Source organism: Balaenoptera physalus, assembly GCF_965194825.1.
Source record: "Balaenoptera physalus genome assembly, chromosome: 3".
NCBI lineage: Eukaryota > Metazoa > Chordata > Mammalia > Artiodactyla > Balaenopteridae > Balaenoptera > Balaenoptera physalus.
Genome location: NC_138890.1, coordinates 32,480,256 through 32,500,317, shown reverse-complemented (window position 1 = coordinate 32,500,317; position 20,062 = coordinate 32,480,256). Strand labels below are relative to the sequence as shown.

At 33.6% G+C, this 20,062-nt stretch overlaps 1 protein-coding gene across 2 annotated transcripts in view; it reads left to right on the top strand.

Annotated features, from left to right (window-relative positions):
- Positions 1-20,062, top strand: part of LOC309658213 (teneurin-2-like) — a 1,589,229-nt gene that overhangs the window by 104,019 nt on the left and 1,465,148 nt on the right. Inside the window, exon 2 of one of the 2 annotated variants that reach the window (XM_082456602.1) lies at positions 14,412-14,512. The gene's annotated coding sequence lies outside the window, so the exon portion shown is untranslated. Of the gene's footprint in view, positions 1-2,399; positions 14,513-20,062 lie in introns of those variants that run through there. The other variant, XM_082456603.1, reaches the window with a different exon arrangement.

The window sequence follows — 20,062 nt, the reverse complement described above, 5'->3', positions numbered from 1 at the left end:
AGCCCTCACATATATGGTCAAATGATTTTCGACAAGGGTGCCAAGACCATTTAATGTGGAAAGGACAGTGCTTTCAACAAGTAGTGTTGGGAAAACTGGGTGTTTACATGCAAAAGAGTAAAGCTGGGCCATTACCTTATACCACTTGCAAAAATTCAGTCAAAAGGGATCAAAGATCTGAAGAGTTAAAACTATAAACTCTTAGAAATAAAGGGGAAAAGCTTCATGGCATTGGATTTGGCAATGATTTCTTTGATATGAAACCAGAAACACAGACAACTAAAGAAAACTTATTGGAGTTAAAAATTAAAACCTTCTCTGTGTTAAAGGACACTATCATAAAGTGAAAAGGCAACCTACAGAATGGGAGAAAATATTTGCAAATCATATCTGATGAGGGATTAATATCCAGAATATATAGAGAACTCTTTATAACTCAACAGCAATAATAAAAACCAATGCAAATTAAAAAATGGCAAATAGACATTTATCAAAAGAGGTTATACTAATGGTCAATAAGAACACAAAGACACTCAGCATCATTAATCATAAAGGAAATGCAAATCAAAAACACAGTACCACTCCACACCTATTTAGATGGCTATTTAAAAAAAAAAAAGGCATTAAAGAACAAACAAAAAAAACAAACAAAAAGAGCAAAACAGAAAATAGCAAGTCTTGGTTAGGATGTGGAGAAATTGGAATCCTTATGTATTCCAGGTGGAAATGTAAAATGCTGTAGCCACTGTGAAAAATGTTTTGGAAGTCCCTCAAAAAATTAAACATAGAATTGTCAGATGATCCAGCAATTTTACTTCTGGGTACATATCCCAAAGAACTGAAAACAGGGACTTGAACAAATATTTATATCACGTGTTCATAGCAGTATTATTCACAATAGTTGAAAGAAGGAAACAACCCAAGTGTCCATGAACAGATGAATGGGTAAACAAAATGTGATATATACATACAATGGAATATTATTCAGCATTAAAAAAGGAAGAAAATTCTGACACATGCTACAACATGGTTGAAACTTAAAGACGTGATGCTAAGTAAAATAAGCCAAACACAAGAAGACAAACATTGTATGATTCCACTTATATGAGATACTCTGAAATAATAGCAAATATACATATTGGTCTCTGCTCCCAGTTCCTGGCACAGAGATCCTAAAAACCATGCAATTTCCTAAGTAATAAGAGCACTAGGATCATCTTTTGTTTTAGTATTTGGTCTTTGACCCTAGTTCCTGACATGGAGCTCCCAAATCCCTTTGAATTTCCTGGGTGATAGGAGTGTCTTTTGTTCTACTGAGGTGACTCTGGGTTGGCTCCTGTACAGGGGGTTGTCACCAGAAAGACCAAGCCATGATTAGAAATTGGGAATTTTCAGGCCCTCCCTGTTCGGCAGAGAGGGGAGAGGGTCTGGAAATGGAGTTAATGATCCATTATGCTTTCTTGATGAAGCCTACATAAAAATCCCCAAAGTGTGGGGTTTGGAGAGCTTCAGAGTGGCTGAACACATGGAGGTTCTGGGAGAGTGCTACACCCAGAGAGGCCATGGAAGTTCATGCCCTGTCCCGAATACCTTACTCTCTGCATCTCCTCCACCTGGATGTTCACCTGTATCCTTTATCAAATCCTTTAAAAAACTGGTAAATTTAAGTAAGTGTTTCCCTGAGTTCCGTGAGCCACTCTAGCAAATTAATTGAATCTGTACAGGGGGTCGTGGAAACTCAGCTTTACGGCTAATAGATCAGAAACAAAAGGTGAAAACTTGGACTTGCTATTGGCATCTGTAGTGGGGTGGGAGCAGTCTTGTAGGACTGAATCCTTAACTTGTGGGATCAGATAGTGTCAGAATTGAGTTAAATTGTAGGATACCCAGCTGGTGTTGCAGAGAATCACTTAGTGGGGGAAAACCCATGCCTGGTGTTAGAAGCGCTGTGAGTTTGGTCTTAGTGTGAGAGTAAAGGAGAAACACAGGAGTACTGTAGGTTTTTCCTACTCAGGGATCTAGAGTAGTCAAATTCATAGAGATAGAAAGTAGAATGGTGGTTGTCAGGGGCTGCGGTGGTTGCAGGGGAGAAGGAGAGTTCTTGTTTCATGGGTACAGTTTGGAAAGGTGAAAAAGGCAGATGGTGGTGATGATCGCCAATAATGTAAATGTACTTTACACTACCAAACTGTGCACTTGAAAATGCTAAAATAGTAAATTTTATGTTTTGTACATTTTACCACAGTAAAAAAAAATGATTTTCAAATGCATAGAATAGATACAATTGAGAAATTTACTTAAAAAATACACATATATGTTATAAGTAATCAGAGAAGTGCAAATTAAAATAGTGAGATTTTAATTTACCCATCAGATTGTGTATGTATATATATACACACACACACAGACACACACACGAATGAATTTGTCGGACGTAAATTTTCTTTTTGTTCAAGGGAGTCCTGCCTTTGAAAGTGCAATATACATTTACTGTTAACATTAAAACCGTTGATAACCCCACAGTGTAATTCTTGGTTTCTAGCCTAGAAAGCATTTGTTCATAAAGAGCCATAAACAAAGACTTTCATTATGGGATTGTTTTGCAATAGGAATTAAAAAAAAAAAATCCTAGTGTCCCTAACCATTTTACTGAACAAATGAATGGTAGTAAATCTGTATTATGAAATACTTATATTGTGGTTAAAACAAAAGCTATATACTTATACACATACATATGTAGGAAATGGAGGTATTTTCCAGACATATTGTTAAGTGATAAAAGAAGCTGCTAAAAAATGCATAGAATAAAATATTGTATTAAAAAATACCCAAACCCAAAACACATCTCACTAAAACATATATTTCCCATTTTGTTTGTAAATTTTTGTTAAAAAATTCTTTAAAGTTGTGGTTGGAAAATTTAACACTGTACTAATACTGTTGGAAATCAAATAAGGAATTAAATATTCCAATCTTCTGTACTTTAACAAAGTAAATAATCTTTATTATCTTTGTACATATAATACAAAACTATGCATATATATAATTTTATGTAACATATAGTGTTTATAATATCAATAGCTTCCTATTTTGTTGATATCTTTTTTCATTATTTATTTAATTATTATTATTTTTTAAATTGGGGGTATAGTTGCTTTACAGTGTTGTGTTAGTTTCTGCTGTACAGCAAAGTGAATCAGCTATACGTATACATATATCCCCTCTGTTTTGGATTTCCTTCCCATTTAGCTCACCACAGAGCACTGAGTAGAGTTCCCTGTGCTATACAGTAGGTTCTCATTAGTTACCTATTTTATACAGAGTAGTGTATATATGTCAATCCCAATCTCCCAATTCATCCCACCCCTCCTTTCCCCCCTTGGTGTCCATATATTTGTTCTCTATGTCTGTGTCTCTATTTCTGCTTTGCAAATAGGTTCATCTATACCATTTTTCTAGATTCCACATATATGCGTTAATATACGATATTTGTTTTTCTCTTTAGTTGATATATCTTAAAGTACTTTTCTGTTTTTGAGATTTGTATTTGACAAACTCTGGAGTGCTAGAATAAATGTTAGTAAATATCGTTGTATATTTTGAAATGTTTTCACAAGAAAAATTCTAAGGGCTAGGAACACTGATTAAAAGCTATAAATGTTTTGTCGAATAATGTTCCAGTGGTATTCAAGTAATTTACTCCAAATGTATCATGTGACCATATTGCCTATTGCCTTCAAACCAACTTCACCAATATTGGGTATGATTATTAACTTTTTTTTCTGACTTGGAAATCATAAATGGTGTTCATTGCTGTTTAATTTGCAGTATTTTTCAATTTCAAAGGTGAAAAAATATCCAATATTGTGGTCTTCCAAATATATATTCTCTTCTGGGATTTTTCCTTTGCTTATTTTTCAAGGAGGTCTTACTATCATAGTTATCACGTTATAGGAATATAATATAGATATTCCTAATTTACTATTATAGTGTCAGTTTTCCATTGACTCTGCTTTTTTGCTTATTTAAAATTTTATTAATATTGCTATTATTATACAGCAGTATTAATATCATTATTACTATCATTTTCAGAAAAGCCATCCTCTTTGTCCCCCATTATTAAATAAAACATAATACTGAGCCATGCACAAATCATAACAGAGCTTTATCTACTTGTACAAATTATAGACATCTGTTTAACTTGCAGCCAAATCAACAACTGAAATACTACCAAAACCTGAAGCCTCCTACTTCCCTTTCAGTTAGTTCTTGTTATTTGTTACACTATAAATTAATTTTATACACACAATTCTTTTGACATTTTATAATCTTTGAATTACCTTTTCTCACCTCGAATTTTAGAAAGACGCAATGCCCTCCAATATCAGACAGATACTCAAATTTACTTTATACTGATTCTCACTGTTTGATTTTGGATGCTAGTCAACTTGGACATACAAACTCTTGGGAATGTAGCAAAAGTAGTCAAAACTCTGCTTAAAATATCAATTTATTAAGTGACTATGCACATGGAATTACTTACATTCAAATAAAATGATCAAATATATTAATTGGGAAATATTGGGTTTTATTTATCCCTTATTTCAAGTACTAGTTCACAGACTTCACCTGTAGCTATGCTATTACTGTCTTTTATCATCACCAAAGCCACATTTTTTTTTTTGCATCTAGAAACTTCCTAAGCACCTCATTTTTACTGCTGGCCAAGTTCTTTAAGATAGATATACTTTTAAATCCACATATGCTGCTATTCCTAGAAGTTTTATTATTATGAGGCACAATACCCGTTTGTAAAATATATGGACTGGTGTTAGTTGTTCATTTGTTTGTTTCTTTGCTTCTTGTTTTGTCCTGGAGGTTTATTTTCATGATCCCTAAATAGTTAAGTATAGCCAGTTGATATATTACACATTGATATATCTAGCCCCTAAAAGGATTGATACCAGTATATAGCCTCGCAATTGTGAGATCACTTTCTTATAAAAAAAAAATTACCAACTCTGGGTTAAATAAATATATCTGGCTCTTTTTCTTTAAACCAGCTCTATCAGATGACATCTAAGTGTATCGTGACGTTTCATTTATTGACATTATTTTAGGCCAATGTGTCATCTGGGCATTGTGTTCTGTTGTTCAAAATATTATAATAATTGTTACTATACCCCTTAATATATGAGATTTTTGGAGAGAGATGAATAGAAGAAGACTATAATTAAGGGAAAACTTTTGGAAAAACACTTTATATCCTGGAATATTTGGTAACTCTCTTGTGCCTTAACAAAATGGAAAATACTTGATGTAAACATATTTAAATTACCCTCTGTTTAGGGTAGTTTAATTTCCTTCCATTACATAGGGCAATGTAGCATCCTTTATGATGACCTCAAATTTATTTGTGCTTAGTGCCTATCAGAAGTTCATATACAGCTGGACTCCTTATCTCAGCTCAAATCTACTGTTACACCCATACTTTGGTCTCTATCTCTGCAAGAGATTCAAAGTTAGAGATCCAAAGAGCTGCCTCACCTCCATGACTCTTTCATGATGTTACAGCAAAAACACATCTGCTGCTTAAGTTCCTACCTCACCTCCTCATTTTCTCTTCTCAGCGCCTATTCATTTCTCATTATCTAATAATTACCATGGTAAGTTTTAAATTGATCTAAAATTAATTTTGTTATTTGGTGGGAGGTATAGATGTAATTCATCTGACAAAAAATAAGTTGCCCCTGGTCAGTTGTATATAATCCTTTCTTCTCTTTTGTGTTTACTTCTATATTTTAAATTTTCTATTAGAGATAAAATTCTGATTTTTATTCTATTTTGCAGATAAAAATGCCAATATTTCTGCTAGTTTTTCACAGCCTTAATTTTTAGAGGATAAATTTAGTGCCTTTCCCTCAAAAATAGTGTTTGATAACCTTCCCTTGTTATTATTCTGTATATATCAAATATATTTAAAAATATATATTTATATACATGTATATAAAATATATTTGCTACATTGCTGGAAAATATCTTTTGGTATTTTTAGTTGGAACACTGTAACTGTGTACATAAATGTGAGGACAGTAATTTGTTTGCTTACACAATGCCTGCCTGTGGCAGCTGGATTAAATTCCTGACTTCTTTTCAATGCTTTTCATCACTATATAATTTTGAAAATTTACCAAAATTTTCATCAGACTCTTAAAGGGATAACTGATGGTTGAGTGAGGGTAAAAGGATTCTGTTAACCAGAACTAGAAGGAAAATTTAAATATATGCACAGTTTTTACTTATACTTCAAAAAACGTTTTTATGCAAGTCATTAGGAAACTGTTAACATAGAAATAAACAGCATTCACAAGTGAAATGCGTGTTGACCCTCTGAGAGCTATGCCATTTTAACTGCTAAGCTATACCTAGGAAGGGAATTGCTTTCAAAGGAAATCATAACCCCAAATAAAAGAATAAGTGGCATAATGTGCACAATATCATTGCTTGAGGATGTTTCAGAATTTAAGGTTCTTTTGAATACATAATTTCTTAGCTCCATCATAAACTTAAAATTAAGCAAAGTAATTTGGTGTTCAGTAGTCATTTCAGGCACAGAAGGCATTGGATAGAGACTGAGAAAAAGGAGCTCTTTTCCTAGGTCTGCTACTTGAAAATTCCTGGTTATTTCTGTTCCTCATCTTGACCACATAAAAAATGGAGATGATGATTAGGACTGTGACCAATCTGCATTTGAGACATTAGGCAGATTAACCCGAATTTGAACTCTATCAGTTGAGGTAATGGTAGTAAAATTGCTCATCATATCATTATATTTATACCCTCCTGTATTAGTACAGGTTTTACTTAAAAAAAAAAAAAAATCTGTGCAATCTTAATAAAGTATCAGGTTTTAAGAGAATATCCCATACAGCTACAAAATGCATGAAACCATAGGGGTAAGTACCATTTATTCTGATCTGCTGGGAAGCACATTGATGAAACGAAGACATGACTTTTTAGAAGACTAAGGACTGCCTCCAGGCAGTAGTTACATTTTCTATAGCATTAAAAAAAATAAAATAAAATCTTTCACTCTCTTCAATTTAAAAATGGTTTTCAAGTCTCAAGTTTTCTGTTAGATATGCCAATCTGGAAACCCAGAATGAAGGAGAAAGTGAAAGAAGAGTTAGACTATAAAGCTGCTAATACATTAGCTAATTCTTTCATGAAACATTTTCAACATAGGATATTAAATCACCTTTTTCCTCTTCATTTCCTGTTCAGTTAGCTTTTGAGTCTGATGAGCTTCAAAGACCAGATGGAAAAGCAAGGTCCAAAAAGACTGACTTATAAGCACACAGTTTAAAAATTCAGCAAAAGAAGTAGCGTTGCTCCTAAGATCTCTCGTAGACTCTATAGCTAGTTTCTGTGATGTTGTAATAAAAAGTAAAAATGACGAGAGAGAGAGAAAGAGAGAAGAAGAGAGAGAAGAGAGGAAGAGGGAAAAGAGAAAGAGAAAGGAAAAAAAAAAAAAGGAAAAACCCCCAGGATGGAATAGAGTTTTATGAAATGACTTAAGTGGCTTTTTGAGGATTTTAAAACAACTGCAGAAAATATCCTTCTTTTTGCCTATTGATGGCAGCAGCAAATTATAGGTTTATTTTCCACACCATTCTTCAGTCAATGTCAATGATGACCCTATGTGCAATATTCAAAAATATGATCTTTTTTATTCCCTAGTGGGGTCCGTATTCAATGAGGGAGAATTTGGGAGAAGCCCTGCCTTGATTTCATGCAGTGTGTTAAGCCAATTGGTCATGACTGGGTATTAGGTGAACTGCTGACCTCACAGTGGATGCAGCTTTCAAAAGTGCTTAACTTAGTAGCAGAGAGTAGCTTACCCCCTGGTGAAATCAGGATCAATACTTATTAAATACTTCATGAAGTCTATTCATTTCTAAAACAGCCACTTGTCTGCCCTTCCTGTCATGTTCTGAATTAATTTGTTATGTAATACAATTCTTACATTTTATATTAGGTTACTTATAGGCTGAAAAGGGAAAGGCAAACCAGGGATGATGGGGAGGAGGGTTAGTTTGTTATTGTTTTATCATTAACTCTCTCTTCTCCCTTTTCTAAGGGATTGAGTATAACACCCTCCTAAACAATAATTTTATTATTTTCATTCTTCTTCCCTCTTCATTAGTTTTAGGTCTAAACTCACAAGCAAAAGATTAAACATTTGCTATGTACTTTCCTCCTAGTTCTTTGAAAAATTTATAATTATGCTTCTCTGTAACTTTCTTTGTTCTTAACAGTACATCTTGGGCATGAAATTATTATTTTTAAAAATTTTTATTGGAGTATAGTTGATTTACAATGTTGTGTTAGTTTCAGGTTTACAGCAAAGTGAATCAAATATACATATACATATATTCATTCTTTTTTAGATTCTTTTCCCATATAGGTCATTACAGAGTATTGAGTAGAGTTCCCTGTGCTGTACAGTAGGTTCTTATTAGTTATCTTATACATAGTAGTGTGTGTATGTCAATCCCCATCTCCCAGTTTATCCCTCCCCCATCCCTTTCACCCCTGGTAACCATAAGTTTGTTTTCTACATCTGTGATTCTGTTTCTGTTTTGTAAATAAGTTCATTTGTACCATTTTTTTTTTTTTAAGATTCCACGGACATGGAATTATTTACATGGTTGTATGACATTCCCTGTATGGGGAAATTTTTAACACATTTCTTATTGATTGGCATTTGAATGTTTCTAAAGTGTTGGTCATTTTAAATAATACTTCTGTAAACATTCCTGAACATCCTTGTATATGTCTATATATTTGAGTATTTCCATTGGTGAAATTAACAGACTTGGAATGCTGGTTTATAAGTGCATTTTAAAGGCTATATCAATTTAGACTTCATCAATACTGTACAAAAGTGTCTGTTTCCCTTACTCTACAAATAGCATGCAATATTAGCAGTCTTTGAAATCTTCAATAATTGCACAGTGCCTTTTCATTGCTCTATTTACTTGTGTAGTGCCACATGGTAAAATAATTTTATTATTGATAATAATGCACATGATATAAGTTCATATGATAGAAAAAATAGAAATCAATAAATGTGGTGCCTAATTATTCTAACTCAATCACTAAATCTTTCCTTGTCTATCTTTCCAGAATTTTATGATAATTCAGGAACACCCAAAACTTTGCAAATATTTAAAATTTTTTCTTAATTTTGTAGCACTCCAGTTTACTTTTATTTTTCAAGTGAAGCATATTTTCATTAAATATTTTGTGTGAAATTATTTAACTTATGTGGAAAAAAAAACCCCAACAACTAAGCCCTTTATTCCTCTCAGTGCAAAATAAGTAGTAATAAAAACTGGTTTCTTTGTCGTTTGACTGCATTGTTTGCAGTAAAATTTGAAGACCTAAAGTCTGTTTTTTAAAGTTATTTTTTTAGTTGTGTTATTCAAAGAATATTTTATTTATTCTCTAGGGAAGCATTCCACCACTCAATATTTCATGTCTAGAAAGTAGTAGAGTTATCTCTATTTAACTTTATCCTTACCTACATAATATGTGTCACATCTTATATTGTAAAATATAATATGATTTTGCATAAGTAACATGCCACAATATAGTGTCTAAAATTTAAAGTAAAAAACTTTATTTGGGGTTCTGATATTTATAGTCAGTTTTGATAGTAAAATAATTTGATAAAAACAAATGTAATAAAGTAAAATATGAAGTACTGGTAATTCCATATAGATATTTTTTATTTTAAAATTTTCTATCAATAATATTTAAAATTATTATTTTGATTATTACTTTAATCCAATGTTAAAATGCAATTAGTATAATCCTACTGTAATTTTTAAACTAATTTTTTTTCACCTTGAAAGTACTTGGTTCTAGTATTGAAACAAACAAAAATGTTTGAAACAATTAATTCTCCTTTATTTTTAAGAAGAATAGAGTGTGTTGATATTTCCCAATGATAAGATTAGTCTTCTCTAAGCATATAATTGTGGTTGGTTTAGCTAACCATTTAAAAAATATTTCAACAATTATATTTGACGAATATGGGTATATTGAAAGACTTTTCCTAAAGATTTTTTTTAAAGCAACAATATTAAGGATTCTAAAATAATAACAATACTTATTTCATACTTTATACTAATTTCATGGGTTTAGTCTGTTTGTTACTTGTTATCTTCACTGTCTTTTGCTAATAAAGAAGCATTATTTTTAATTTTTGTATAATTAAGAAAACTGATCCCCAAAGAGAATAAATGACTGCCCAAGACTCTAAAACCAATAAATACCCAAAAGTAAAGCAGAGTTCCCTTCAAAGTTAAACCTGAGAGAGAGAGAGAGAAGGGGAGGGAGAAAGAGCGTGTGAGTGCACGCATGCATGTGTATGTTCATGCTAAGATAGACATATGAGTTGCTTGGAACGGCCAAATTTTAAATGCATTTTTTTGAGAAAAAGAAATAAAAGTCAAGTAGTAGGAAAATGGGAATATTATGGAAATTCAACAGACTAAAAGCAATGTGAATATGTGGATACAGTGGAACAAAGTGGACAACTTATAGTTTTGATATGCGAGTGAATATATTTGGAATGTCAAATGAAATCATACCTTCGGTAAAATTTTGAAATTTCAAAAAATAATTTAAAAATTATTCAAAGGTGAAAATGATTGAGTACTACTTAGGAAGTCATCTGAATTTTGTCCTTCACTCTATTCATTTATGTCTCTCTTTGATATCCATTTACCAATGTAGCATCCAGATTTTCTACATGTTCATTGCTCTGTTACAAATATATCTCCTATGACTCTATCACTTTATAAAACACAACTTTAGCTCATTCATAGTTTGATAACTTTGTTCAATATTGTCCCCATACTTGAGATGTCCTTTCTTCAGTTATTACATCAAATATTTCCAATGCTCTGAGTGCAAAAAATACTTTTCTTCTGGTTAGTTCCTTAGTCAGTATCTTGCCCAAATAACCGCGATTCCTATAAATTAACCATAGAAAAAGAACAACTCCTATTTCCTGAGTGCTTATTATGTGGCTAATTATTTTTAAGTGCTTTGCTTATAATACCTCCTTTATTTCTCAGGAAAATCCGATAAGATAGGTAATATTTTGACCCTCATTTTAAAGATAAATATACTGAGGCCAGAGACTTTAAGTACATTTCTGAAAATTACATAACTGTTAACTGGCTGAGTCTGCATTGTTTGGCCCATAACTACTTATTATTATTGCCAGTTTTAATTCTCATTGACACGTAATGAACATTTGTGTCTTCCTAAATAGGTAAATACTCTTTAAAGCCAACACATAGCTTGGATATTTTTACATTGGTCCTAACACTTAACAGAACTGTGACACAGAGTAGGAGCTTAATAAGATATAAGGGAAAAAAATGAATATGTTTTTAATATTAAGAACTCTGTTAAGGGTTATTGAGGAGTTAGAAAAATTATAATACAATTCTCTAGTGATGTGGAATATTTAATTGAATTTACTTATGGTCTTTATATGAAGGAGAAAAAAAATGCATGTGACAGCTGTGATATCTGTAAAACCTTTGTCTAAAAAAAAATCGGTTTCTTGTGTCTCAATTTCACAGTTTACACTGAATCTTTTTGTTTGTTTGTTTTCATGATTTTTTAAAATTCCAAAAAAGCTATTTTCAGCCAAGTTAGCTTTGCTGATATGGTTTTAGTAACTCCTATCTGAAATCATCCGCAGGAAACATTTTTTTTCTTCTTTATGGCTATTTCAAAAAAGAAAACTACTTAATATCAGTATGAATAACACATGTGCTCATTGCAGCATAATGTTGGTGCAATCTGTGCTTGATACAGTTATAAATAAGTCTTTGAAAGCATTTTTCTGTATTTTACATAAAGGCTATAGAAAGCCACGAGAAGGATCTAGTCTTGTTAATATCACAAGCTGTTTCCCCACCTGCACTAGGAGCAGCTTTCGTACAGCAGCTGTCTGAGTTTGTGTTGGCACATCACTGTCTGCACAGAAACCCCATGGTTTACACAGAAAATGAATAGGCCACAGTTCCAATGGGGGTCTTTAATAATCCTTCCTCTAATGCTACCATGTGTGAGCATTGGGCTTTGAAGTGGTGTGAGGTGTGAAGTTTCAGGAGGATTATACAAAGCCACTCAATTTCGAAAGGTAGAAAAGAACATTAGAAAAACCTGGGAGTGCCTTTGCATTCCTCCTGAATGTTGATCAAATGCAGTTTACATTGATATTAGAGCTTCATGTCCAGCATGTGATAGCGAGTGAGGGGATTGGTATAATTATGTGATTCACTCCATTCGGCCCCCTTTAACATTGACAAACAAAACCCAGCACAGATGTTTCATTGATTTTATTTACCAGATATTAGCTGTGAAAATATTAACCTGATGGGAACAAATATCTATCCAGTAGTACCTGTGGAGATTAAATCCAGGGAGGACAAAATTTATACACTGAGCTTACCTATGTATAGATGGGTGGCCACTGGATTTTCAGGAATAAAGCAATCTTTCTTTCTTTCTTTCTTTCTTTCTTTCTTTCTTTCTTTCTTTCTTTCTCTCTTTCTTCCTTCCTTCCTTCCTTCCATTTCTTCCTTTTATTTCTTTTTTTCTTTTAAAGTCACATGAATTGTTGAAAGTATCATCCATGGCAGTCAATTAATCATGGTCCATTAGGCCATGTGCATAATTGACAAGCTATTTGTTGAATGGTGGGAATTCAAGTAAAACTGAGGACTTAACACTCCAATAACTCTTTTTTTAAGGCACTTTAGAGAACACGAAACTCCCTTTTGAGAGTATTCTGAGCATTTTGGGGGGACTACAGTATAATGAAGGTGAGGCAATATAATCCATCACTTGGAAACCTACTGTCTGCAATCACAGAATCAAAATACTAGGGTCTTATCAGCCACCTACTGCCCCACATTTGAATTTGAGCTCAAAAGGTCTTTGAGCATTGGGGATGCCCAATATCGACTTGAGAAATTTTTATCTTCATTACTGTATGAAAAAGGAAATAAAACATCTGGGTACTCAGTCCAGTATACACTTCCTTAATAGATGAGGCGCTATGGTAAGCATTTCAGAACTGAAGATTAATGATATATGGGACTTAGACCAAAAGACTCATGTTCAAGGAGAGATGATTGACATGTAAACAGAAAAGTACACTAACAGACAGCTATAGAGGCATCTTAGAGGAGAGGGTGATTAACCCTTTCAGGAAGTAAAGCAGGGAAGGCCTCTGAGAAGATAACATCTCAAAGCAGGACTTAGAAGAACAGGTGGAACTCTTCTAGGAGAATTAAAAGGCAGAATGAACCATATAGGCAGTGTGTGTTTGTAGACGATATGAAGTTTGGTATTGCGGGAACTCAAAATAAATTGGGAAAGGGTAGAGACACTCGAAAGATGAATCTGCAGAGCAGGCAAAAGTCAGGTCGTGAAGGATATTTTATTTTTCCTTAAGGATCTCAGAATGAAGAACTACTGATGTGAAATAAGTCAAAGGTTGGCATGCTTTATATTTGTGTTTGAGGAAGGTGCTTCTGACAGAGTGCAGTGTGAACTGGAGGGAGGCCTAGGTAAGGCTGAATACTTAGGAGGATTTTACTACAGTGCAGAGTCCAATAATGGGGGAAATGGCAGGAAATGTGCAATAAGAGGGACAAACAAGGCGACATGTAAGAAATGGGTTTGTCAGGGTTTATTGAAGAGTTCATGGATAAGGAAGAAGTGGGTAACATGTCTCTGAGTTGGTAAATCTTGTAAGTCCTTTTTCTTAAGATTCACAGAACATCACCCCCTCTTAAGTTATACAGACAACAGTCACTTCTCTGTCCACTGTTCTGGATTTTTCTAGCCTCTAAACACTCTCCTGATTTTATGCAATAGAATATAAACAAACTATAGCCTCGTAGGACAGAACAATCAATGGCTGGTTCCAGTAGAGCTTGACAAATGTTCTGTGCCTGTCATGGCTTGACGACACAGTTTTAAGCCACAGACTAAAGATGATTGTAGCTACCAAGGCCTTCCTTCATGTTAAAACAGCTTGCAGTATTTTTCCCTAATATTGTCAAGAATCACAGTTCCTTTCCCAGAAAACTGCTCTAATTGGATTCAGTGGACCTTGACTGGCTTGTCGCAGCTTTGTTCAGGGTGAAGGTGAAATCTTTGAGGAGTTTGCTCCTAAAATCAAGAGCTGGACATCTTTGATGAGGACATTTGAGAGTATATATCTTAATGTGATTTTTATATTACTTTTCTTGAACAAAATGATTTTTCTTCTGTATTAAAAAAGAATCCCAATTTTAAATTTGCAACAGGTGGGAAGTTGCTATTAAAACTACAGCTACACTGCTTATGAAGAGTCGGGCATGTGTCCTGAGTGAGCACACGTATGGGAGAAGAATCTCAACTTTGTTAGGTAAGTGCTCTCCTAAAGCTTCTAAAATCTGTACAGTGTACAAAACCATCATTTAAAATAATTTTTGTTGGATTTTCCTAGATAATGGGAAGCAAATTAATTTACATTTCTCATTCAAATTTCCTCAATTCATAGTTTGGTGGTGGAGCTATTGTCACTTTGAGATTTTATACAATATACACATGAATATATACATATACAGGTAAGTGTATGAATGCACATACATGTTAAATATTGAAAAACTTTATCAAAAAGCTGTATCTGCCTAGGTTACCAAGTAGAAAGTGTGATCACTTTTTGAAAAATGTGAATACACTAATTTTTAAAAATATCTTGGTGTCCCAAAAAGTAGAACCAGGATGTCCCAAAGTGTACAAATATTACATTATATGAATCATTTGGTTCTAAGTTTCAATGAAGGGAGAGGCTAGTTCGTACTTGGTCTATTTCCCAGAAAGCCACAATGATGTATACTAAGTAACAGAATCAGTTTGTCTCTTCATTTGTTTACCCAAAAGCAGAAATGTGGCAGGGAGAAACTTGGACATAGGACTTAAAGAGTGGCATGTCCAGGCATGAGAAGCATAGCTCCCTAAAGAGAAAGTAAATGTTACAACAGAGAGCTCTGTGGAAGGTGAGCCAGTCAGAGTTTGTTCTGCTAAATGAAGAGGCGAAAAGAGAGGCACCTCTGACTTCTCAACTTCATATTAAAAAATTCTACTGCTCACGAACCCGATTCCCTAACAAGCAGGTTGACATAAAGTCCTCATTCTTTAGAAATTTTAATATTTGGCAAGTTCATGAAGTATGTCACCAGAAATGTAAGAAGCAATTCTCAAGATATGGCACTCTTTCCATTTTGGTCGGGATATAATTCTGTTCTTTTTAATGAGTTGTTTGATTATCACTGTGGGCCTGAGGATACCTGAATTCTGAGGTGCTCTACAGAAAGACAACTGAAAGAGCAGGCAGTGATCTTCAAGTAGATCAGCTTCTGAAAGTGGTTTTATTTTCATCCATCACTGGCATTGAATTGTTTATGTGTCCCTTTATTGAGAAAGGGAAAGAGAAGAGATTGGATTTTTATAAGATTTATATGATTTTAGGTGCTAACTGGAACACCTAAAAGTAAGGGCATGTTCATGACATTTTGCTGTGTTTTTTGTCTACTGTCTGAAAAACTCTCATTCAGGAATGAATTATGATAATAATGTACTAAGTGGGCTCAGCATGGGGTTGAATAAGTGTTGCTCTTTTGAAAGAAACCAGACTTTCTGAGAAAGAATTAAAATTCTACACTGATAAGAAAACTTTGGATGCTCTAAATTAAACTTCATAAAGAATCTATTTTAACTGATCTTTACTCTGGTTCCATGATGGGTGGGTGGGAGTGAGGGAGGGAAACTTTCCTACTTTCTGAAACCCTAAAATTTTTCAGATATTTTTCCTGTAATGTCTGATTAATGGCACCCTTGATTTTGATTTATATTATCCTATTATTCATTATATGGGAGAAAAAGAAGTCACTCTTTTTTCAATATAATTTTAAAAATTAGGGCTAGCAGTGATGGAATTTAAAATCAAATTATCCTGTCAGAGTGACAGATAAATCTCAAAAGATTCTAATGAAATTTTCCACTGGCAGGATGCTGAATTTCTCCCTTTCCCAGACTCCTTCATTCCAGATTTTGACTGTGAGTGACAAGGATCATCTGTGTTTTGAAACCTGTTGCTATTTGTGTCACTTTAGTTCTTATTTAGAAATTCTGGGGTGGCTTCCTTTCTTGTTTACTCTAGGTTAAAAGGGAAATATGTATACACAGTTGTCAGGTGAGTGCATCTTTTACTATGGAAAGTTGTGGGTAATTACCATATACCTGAACTTGGTTAAGTTTAGTAGGTTCACCAGATTCTACCCTTGCTTTTACATATTACTATTCTTAAAGGAATTTCTGCTATGGAGGTGGTATAAATACGACACAATTTTCTTACTATACTGGTCTTTGATTCTTTTTCTTTTTTGTTGTTACTCTAAACAAAATTTGAAATCTTAAGTCTTCACAGTATTGGGTAGACCTCTAGAATTCTAGATTTAGTTAACAATTTTTGTTTTATGTAGTCATGGATTTAGAGACTCTATTTCCGATAGCTGAAAAGAAACTACTCTTTGCTGGCCTTCAAAAGCATGGAACAACAGTACTTCCTAAATGAAATAATGGCTATCACTTTATTCCTCTGCAAAAGAACATATCTAAGCTAAGCAAGCAGTATATCAAATGACATTAGATAAGTAACTGAATTGCCAACTGATAGGTTAAAATGTCTGGAGAAAACAAAGGGAGTACAGAAAAAAAATGATTCGTTTTTAAGGGACCCTCTGTATTAAGAGATTGTCTTGAAGTAGAAGGAGCCTTGCAGTATGAGGTTGGCTCTAGACTGAGCCTGTTCCCTGACTCTGATTAAACAGGTAGTTCATGACAAGTCGGTAAGTTTCAGTTTCCACATGAAAACAGGCCAGAAGCTAGTCAAAAGCTCCAGCTATAGTGCAGAACTTTACTTCTTCATTACATTTCTGTCTTCTCATGTTGTAGCAATCCCTACAACAGAGGTTATTAACGGGTAAGTGCCCCTTGAGCAACCTGCTTTGGTTACTCAATTATTATCTCAAAATGAGGAATGGTGAGGACATTAGGTAATAATTCAAACAACAGATGATACCCAGAAGAAAATGTGGCAGGGCACCTCTGTGCAGGCGCTGAAGAGCCGCACATACTGTACATTAGTTAAGAGTCATAATAAGAGAACAGAAGGAAGGGAAAATAACACAAAATGAAGAATGAATTACTTAAGATTAAATAGTTTCTATTACAGAAATAGGCTACATGTAGAGCTAATGGCAGGCATTTTCTACAGACAGATGGAATACTCTCATCTCCCGATGGTATGGATATGAAGTCTCTGTTAAGATTCATTTTTCCTGAAACATTTGCATATAAATATAAACATCATTACTAGGGGCTAATTGCCCTGTAGGAACTAAAATGTGGGAATTAACATCTTTAGTCGTTTTTATTATTATTTTTTAAAGTATCTCTAACACGCATCATATTTGGTACTGCATGGCTGCAACAGATAATTACCACCATTAAGAATCTCAAACGCAAAATCAAAACCATTTGGAATTGGCTTCCAGGGCCATCCAGCACAGTGAGTAGCCACCAAAATGAGTACATGAGGTTTATGTTCATGAATATTCATAAGGGTACTTAATTCGACATTCATAGTAGGGGGCTTTGGAAAGCTTGTCAAAAGAGCAGCCCCAAAACAAGACCAAACATCAAAGGTAAGAAGATGCAGTACATCTCGCTCCCACACACATACAAATATCGCTTGCAGGAGGCAATGAATAACACTAAAGGAATTATTTATTTTAACTACTCAGAGGAGATGGCAACTTGTACGAAGATACAAACCACAAGCCTTTGCCTTTATCGTTCATCTTATCAATCAGGAAGGTCAGGAGTATAAGTTATTCAAAGGATGGATCATAGGCAACAATTCTGCACAAATGGGCACGTAGACTTGTGTGATTAATGCCCCTTGCTTGTGCAGAATATGAGGAAGAGTTTGAGGACATGTCTTAAGGACAGAAAAAAGAACAGTGTTTATAAGAATACAAGCGTGGCTTCTGCACTAACTGTCTCTGAAACATTGCCCATTTTGTGGGTGGATCTGTGTATTTCAGCATACAGGTGCTGCCTTTTTCAACTGTTGTGTTGAGAGGCGATCTTGCTGACATTATACTTTTCAAAACCATTTCTATGGCATTCAGCAAATATTTGTTCTGGTGGAACAAATCTGTTAAATTATAGATTAGAAACAGTACAAAGAAACCTTTACAAATGTATCAGTTTCAGTTTTGCACAAAGCAAGCAGAATTATATTTAAATGAACCACTCCTTGTTAGAATAAAACATCTACATAAACAAGGTACTATGCTTGATTTTCCAGTTCTCTCCCCCTCCTGGGATGGGCATGGATGTCTGAAGTTGTGAAAGACACAGATAGTATTGGGGGTGACATCTCGTCAGTTCCTTTACTATGCCCACCTATCTACCTACAGTTCCTTTCTGCTCCTCTGTCGTTTTCCTATCTTTCCCAGTTCCTTTTCCTTAGTTTCATTCCCTGCCCACAGCTTTTCCCACTTGATTCTCCACAGTTCCTAGGAATGGTCTTAAGTATGAAACAATGACTCTTTTCCCATAATTGTGGTCCCATAATATTTAATCAGCATTCAGTTTTGTTTAATCCTCCCTTCACACCTATAGACAATCATTATATTGGAAAAATATTGGAGAGTGGCATAGTAGTGGTTTTAAAAACATGCTGGGTATGAATGCCAGGGTACTACTAGACTTACCATAGGCTTCAAGTGACCTGTTTATGGGTGTAGATACATAAGTCAAGTATTAAATTGTTTTATAAGTTAGAGAAGAATAAAGTTTAATTTAGTGATTCTTTGCTAAAGATTTATTTTTAGGGCTATTATGTTATTTTATAATACCTTAACAATCATTATTATTTTAAAATTTGTCAAAAGGTTTAAAAAATACTTGTAATTCCTAGTGATAATAAATAAACAGGTGACTTAGTTGAAGAGAGGATTGCAAAAAAAAAAAAAAAAGACAAAATTATCTAAAATACCAACTCTTCAAAAATACCAACTCTTCAAAATCAGCCACTAAAAAATAACCAACATGGCACGAAAGAGAAATATAACTTAGGAGGCTCTAAACATGCTTTAAAATGTGTTTTAAAATACATTTTAAGCATATTGAAACTTAGTATAAGTACTGGAACATATTATAAAGACACAATACATGAAACAGCAGTACACACAATAATATGCAGACAGATAAATAAGACTGAATAGAAAACACAGAAACATATACGTGTGGGTACATGTATATGAATTCAATATATGTAGAATTAAGAAAAGATCACAAACCATTTGCAAAAGGTTTACTTAATAAATGGAGTTAAAATATTGGCTATCTTTAGGAGGGGACAGTAACGTAGATCCTCATTTTACATCATATACCAAAATATATTCAACAGGGAAACATAGAAGGTAAAATCATAAATTAATGGAAAGTCAATTTAGGGTAAATGTAAAACTAAAATCTTATAATAATGAAATGACAATTTGGATAATTACTTTTTGTGATCTGTAGACTTCTAAGCATAAACAAACTTTTAAAGTATGAAATCAACAGAGACAATCACCAAGGGTAAGATCAATATACTTGAATTAAAATTTACAAACGTTTATGCATCAAAAAGTCATTATTAGCAAAATTAAATGATAAATAACAAACTGGGGAAATACTTTTCCAAAATGCAGACGTTAAAGAATTTTAAAAACACTAAAGTCTTTTTTTTTTTTAATGGTCAACGATGGTAAAGAGATTTCAAAGTATAAGAACTGCAAAAGAATAATGAGCATATGAAAATAATGCAACTTCAGTCATAATATAAGGGAAAGGAAAT